Below are 5,812 nucleotides of genomic sequence, written 5' to 3'. Positions count from 1 at the left end.
CCACAGTAAAGCACAACTTTGACCACTCAGATTTTAGTGTATGTATGATTTACCTAGTACAACTTTTAAAAATTTCCTTTTCTGAACTCTACTCCAAAAGATTTTGGTTGCTTTGGTTTGAGATAAGACCCCAGTATTTGGATTTTATAGGCATGGAAAATTCTTATGCAGGTGGTCACTGGACCACACAGTATTTGTGAAATAATGTTCTAGATTGAGAATCATTTTTCAGCAATTGCTTGCTTTGGCAACACATGTACTAAAAACTGGAACAATACAAAGAAAATTAGCATGGCCCCTGCACAAGGATGACAGGCTAATTCATGAAGCATTCTTTATTTTTAGAAACAGATTCGTGGACATAGAGAACAGACTCCTGGTTGCCAAGGAGGAGAGCAGGGATAGGGGAGGGATGGATTGGGAGTTTGGGATTAGCAGATGCAAACTATAATATATACAATGGATAAACAATGAGGTCCATGGAACTATATTCAACATTCTGTGATAAAACATAATGGAAAAGTTATGAAAAAGAATATATGTGTGTGTGTGTGTGTGTGTGTATACACATATGTATAACTGAATCACTTGGCTGTACAGCAGAAATTAACATAAATCTATTATACTTCAATAAAATAATTTTTTTAAATAATTACTTTCCAGTCATCTAGACAAATTAACTCTCCGATAACTGCTTCTTAATTTACAGATAGAACTCTGTCATATATGGAAATGGAAAGATAATTTTCACTCTACTTTTCTAGGTTCTTGGCTGAGACCTCCCTATAATAAAGAGTCAGATTAACAGGAGAAAAACAGAATTTTAATAACATTTTTCACTCCTGTACACATGGGAAAGACCCAAGAAAACTGATAATTTCTGAAACAGTCCAAGTCATCATCTTAAATACCATTTCCAGCTAGAGACAAAACAAGATGTTGGGGGCTGTGGGAAGGGGGCCCAGTTTTAGGAGGTGATCAGAAGAGCACAGTAAACAAGAGTAAAGGCTGTTATGCAGATTTAAGTCCTTGACCTCTGCATTAACAAGAGATTCTAGAAATGTAAAGTCTACTTTCTCTTCCTAGTACAGCAAGGGAGACACCCTTACAAATGGAGATTTTCCTTATAAATGCAAATATCTCTTACAAAAGAATAGCTTCTACTAAGTTTTCAGAGTTTTTCCTATGTCTGCTGTTTCTTAAAAATAATCAGCCTAAAATAATCCTTATGCCAATGAGGCATATTTTGGGGTGATATTTTGGTCCCCTTCACATAAATCTTCTGAGGCAACAGATATGTTAAGATACTGTAAAGGGAGTGCCCCTCAAATTTGACTATATAATGGAACCAAATGGGAATATTTAAAATATACCAATAATTGGATCCCTTAATTTAAAAGTTTGATTTAATTGGTCTGGGATGCATCCTGAGGATTAGAATTTCTAAAAATCTCCTCAGATGATTTTTATGTGAAACTAAGATTAAGAATTTTTAATATACCTGAAGTGCTTCTCAGACATTAATACATATTAAAGACTTTGCTAAACAGACTCTAGTTTTTATATGACTATTTAATCTGTGTAGAAACTAACCTTCCCACTGATGACATATTAACTACAAAATACTAAAAAAAAAAAAAAAAAAAAAAACACCACAGCTTGATCCTGCCTCCCCTTCACATAATTTCTTGATTTTTAAATGTATTATATTAAAATCTTAGAGATTTAAAAGAAATCTGTGGGGTTTTCTTGTGAAATGACTGATATTATTTTTCAAAGTAAAGACATAAAGTAATGAATAAATCATGAAAAAGGCTTAAATTAAGCTAGGTATGAGATGCTCCTTGGTTCATTCCTCTTTCTCAGGTTAACTTTGAAATGAGCCTTTGTTATCCTTATTAGCAAAAATTCCATGGCCACTTGCTCTTTACAATGTAAGGATGGTTATCATATCATTCCAGCCCCAGTATGGTATCCAGGAGACTAAATTTCATACACACACACATATTGATGCAGCAATTGTTGTTCAGTCACTAAGTTGTGTGTGACCCCATGGACTGTAGCATGTCTGCTTCCCCGTCCTTCACCATCTCCCAGAGATTGCTCACACATGTCCACTGATGCCATCCTACCATCCCATCCTCTGTTGTACCCTTCTCTTGCCCTCAATCTTTTGCAGCCTAATGGCCTTTTCCAATGAGTTGGCTCTTCACATCAGGTGGCCAAAATATTGGAGCTTCAGCATCAGTCCTTCCAATAAATATTCAGGGTTGATTTCCTTTAGAATTGACTGGTTGGATCTCCTTGCAGTCCAAGGGACTCTTAAGAATTCAAAAGCATCAATTCTTCAGTGCTCAGCCTTCTTTATGGTCCAGTTCTCACATCCATACATGACTACTGGAAAAAAACAAACAAACATAGCTTTGACTATATGGAACTTTGTTGGCAAAATGATGTCTCTGCTTTTTAATATGCAGTCTAGGTCTGTCATAGCTTTTTTCCCAAGGAGCAAGCATCTTTTAATTTTGTGGCTGAAGTCACCATCCACAGTAGCAATTGTACTGCTGCTGCTGCTGCTGCTAAGTCGCTTCAGTCTTGTCTGACTCTGTGCGACCCCAGAGACAGCAGCCCACCAGGCTCCCCCATCCCTGGGATTCTCCAGGCAAGAACAGTGGAGTGGGTTGCCATTTCCTTATCCAATGCATGAGAGTGAAAAGTGAAAGTGAAGTCACTCAGTCATGTCCAACTCTTAGTGACCCTATGGACTGCAGCCTACCAGGCTACTCCACCCATGGGATTTTCCAGGCAAGAGTACTGGAGTGGGGTGCCATTGCCTTCTCCGAGCAATTGTACTATAAACATTTAAATACACCACCCACCTGATGTGAAGAACTGACTCAGTGGAAAAAAACCCTAATGCTGGGAAAGACAAAAGCAGGAGGAGAAGGGGATGACAGAGGATGAGATGGTTGGATGGCATCACCAACTCAATGGACATGAGTTTGAGTAAGCTCCAGGAGTTAATGATGGACATGGCATGCTGGAGTCCATGGGGTCGCAAAGAGTTGGACACAATTGTGTGACTGAACTGACTTAACTGACATTTATCAGTTATTATAACACTTACTGATGAAATCAGACATGGCTATTCTTATCTATTTAAAGGTAACAATAACCCGGTGTATGAGACAGCAAAAGAGACACTGATGTATAGAACAGTCTTATGGACTCTGTGGGAGAGGGAGAGGGTGGGAAGATTTGGGAGAATGACATTGAAACATGTAAAATATCATGTAAGAAACGAGTTGCCAGTCCAGGTTCGATGCACGATACTGGATGCTTGGGGCTAGTGCACTGGGACAACCCAGAGGGATGGTATGGGGAGGGAGGAGGGAGGAGGGAGGAGGGTTTAGGATGGGGAACACATGTATACCTGTGGCGGATTCATTTTGATATTTGGCAAAACTAATACAATTATGTAAAGTTTAAAAATAAAATAAAATTTAAAAAAATTATTTTATCTTAAGAAACTATTAACTCAATAGCAGAAAACCCTATATAGCAGTTTCAGGTAAATTCAAGTATTTAAAGGATTTCTCAGTCATTTTAGGTTTAAAAACAATAAGTTGTCATTTTATCCATTCCTCCTTTTCTTCTCCCTAGCATGATATCTCAGTTCCAGAACGCTTACCTATTATCATGACATATGGAAGAGTGGGCTGGCCATTTACTGGGCCTCTACAAATACTGAGATACATCTCCTCTTGTATCCAGTCATATAAACTCTATTGTATCATTTTATCATAACCAAGAGAGCACTGTCTATTTCAGCCAGCTGTCAGTGTCTTATTTCAGGCTTGTCTGGAAATCCATAAGACTTATACCATTCCGAGATAACAGGATGTGAATTAACACTCAAGCCCCCTCACTTTTAAGATTCCCCCAAACTTTAGGGGGATTTCTATTAGTACTTATATTAGAACTAAACCCAGTGGACTGGAATATGTCTTGGAGTTCCCTCCCAGACATTACATCTCTCTTTCTTTACCATAAAAATTGCCCTTCTCCCCATTTGGGAGGATCCTTGTCCTAAGGCAGGAACAATTAGTTGTGATTCAGCAGTGGTACTGTAATCTGAAACATTACATCTCTCTTTCTTTACCATAAAAATTGCCCTTCTCCCCATTTGGGAGGATCCTTGTTCTAAGGCAGGAACAATTAGTTGTGATTCAGCAGTGGTACTGTAATCTGAAAGACATTCTTCTATACCAACTTTTAAATCTAGAACCTCAATTCTTATAAGTTGGAAGTCTCAGGCTATGGCAATCCAAAAGTGCTTCCTTTCAAAGTTATATCTTCAGAAGTTTATTTGGAAGTCTCAGGATGAACTTTGTCCATTTCTTTTTCTTAGTGTTTCTTAGGATGCAATAATGATTTCATGATGGGGGCAGTAAGCCCAGCTATCTGAGTTCAGACAAGTAATAGGTAAAGAAAGTGTATGTGAAGGGAACCGATGGTTAATATTTCAAAATATTATTCTACCATCAGTATCCCACATTTATAGTATTTAAAATGTAACACTTGATCTGCCCTTTCCCCAATTAGAATTCCTCCAGTGTTTCATTTATTCCAATAAAATGCAACAATATGATATTAAAAAATGCATTCAACATTTGATTTTATTTCCTAAATATTTTTTACATCTCTGAATTACTCTCCAACTTTACTACCACAACTCTAGTCCAGGCCAATGTCATCTCTCAGTTCTGTCTTTAAAAAGACTATCATATACAGAGCACAAAGATCAACTAGGTGGATTATGAAGACAGGTTAAAACTTGGAGAGGTGATCTCTGTAGAGATCTCTCTCTCCTCTCTTTCTTCCCTCCCCTCTCCTCCTCCTCCCTTCTCCTTCAACTTTACTCTAAAGACAGACCTTATTCAAGGACTGGGCTGGCAACCAAAACTCCAATAGAAATCATACCAACTTTCCAGATGAACCAAGTAAAGGAAACTCAGCAAGATAGAGAGCAAGGAAAAAATAAAGGAGATAGATCCAGAAAAACAGAAACCCTTAAGTGTACATGGAGCCACACAAGGCTCAGCATTAACCCTAAAGTATCTGTGCTTAGTACAAGTCCAACACAATGTAGCAAATGTTCAGAAAATTAAAATTATACTTGAACCACCCATTAAATCTGAGCCTAAACCCTGAAGCAAACATTTAAAATAGGATTTCTACAACTCAGTAATAAGAAAACAAACATTCCAATAAAAACAGCAAAATATTTAAATAAGTGCTTCATGAAAGACAGACAAATGGCCAATAAACACATGAAAAGACATTAAACATCATTAATTATCATAGAAATACAAAGTAAACCACAACAATATACCACTACACAACTTTACAATGGTAAAACCAAAAAGACTGACATTGTTTGTGAGGGTGGAGCAGTGGAAAATACTAGTGATCAAATCTCTTTGCAAAACATTTTTAGTTTGTTTGCTTGTTTATGAAATTAAACATACATCTACCGTGCAAACTTGCCATTTCACCTCGAAGTGTTTAATTAAAAAAAAAAAAACAAATAAACAAACCTGAAAACATATAGCCATACAAAGTCTGTGCATAAGTATTCACACCAGCTTTACTTTATGACTAAAAACTGGGGTGGGGGGGAAGCAATGTCCATCAACAAGTGAAGAGATAAACTACAATATATGCAGAGAATGGAATACCACTCAGCAATAAAAAGAAATTATATATGTATACACACACATATATATGGTTTATTCCTTTATATATATTA

At 37.0% G+C, this 5,812-nt stretch overlaps 1 non-coding gene across 1 annotated transcript; it reads left to right on the top strand.

The window, feature by feature from the left end:
• The first annotated feature begins 237 nt into the window (after positions 1-237).
• Positions 238-343, top strand: LOC113888241. The gene has a single exon (XR_003509882.1). It is a non-coding gene; the product is annotated as a U6 spliceosomal RNA (small nuclear RNA).
• The last annotated feature ends 5,469 nt before the right edge of the window (positions 344-5,812 follow it).

The sequence above is a fragment of the Bos indicus x Bos taurus genome, chromosome X (assembly GCF_003369695.1).
Source record: "Bos indicus x Bos taurus breed Angus x Brahman F1 hybrid chromosome X, Bos_hybrid_MaternalHap_v2.0, whole genome shotgun sequence".
NCBI classification, from domain to species: domain Eukaryota; kingdom Metazoa; phylum Chordata; class Mammalia; order Artiodactyla; family Bovidae; genus Bos; species Bos indicus x Bos taurus.
This window is presented reverse-complemented; position numbering and strand designations above follow the sequence as displayed.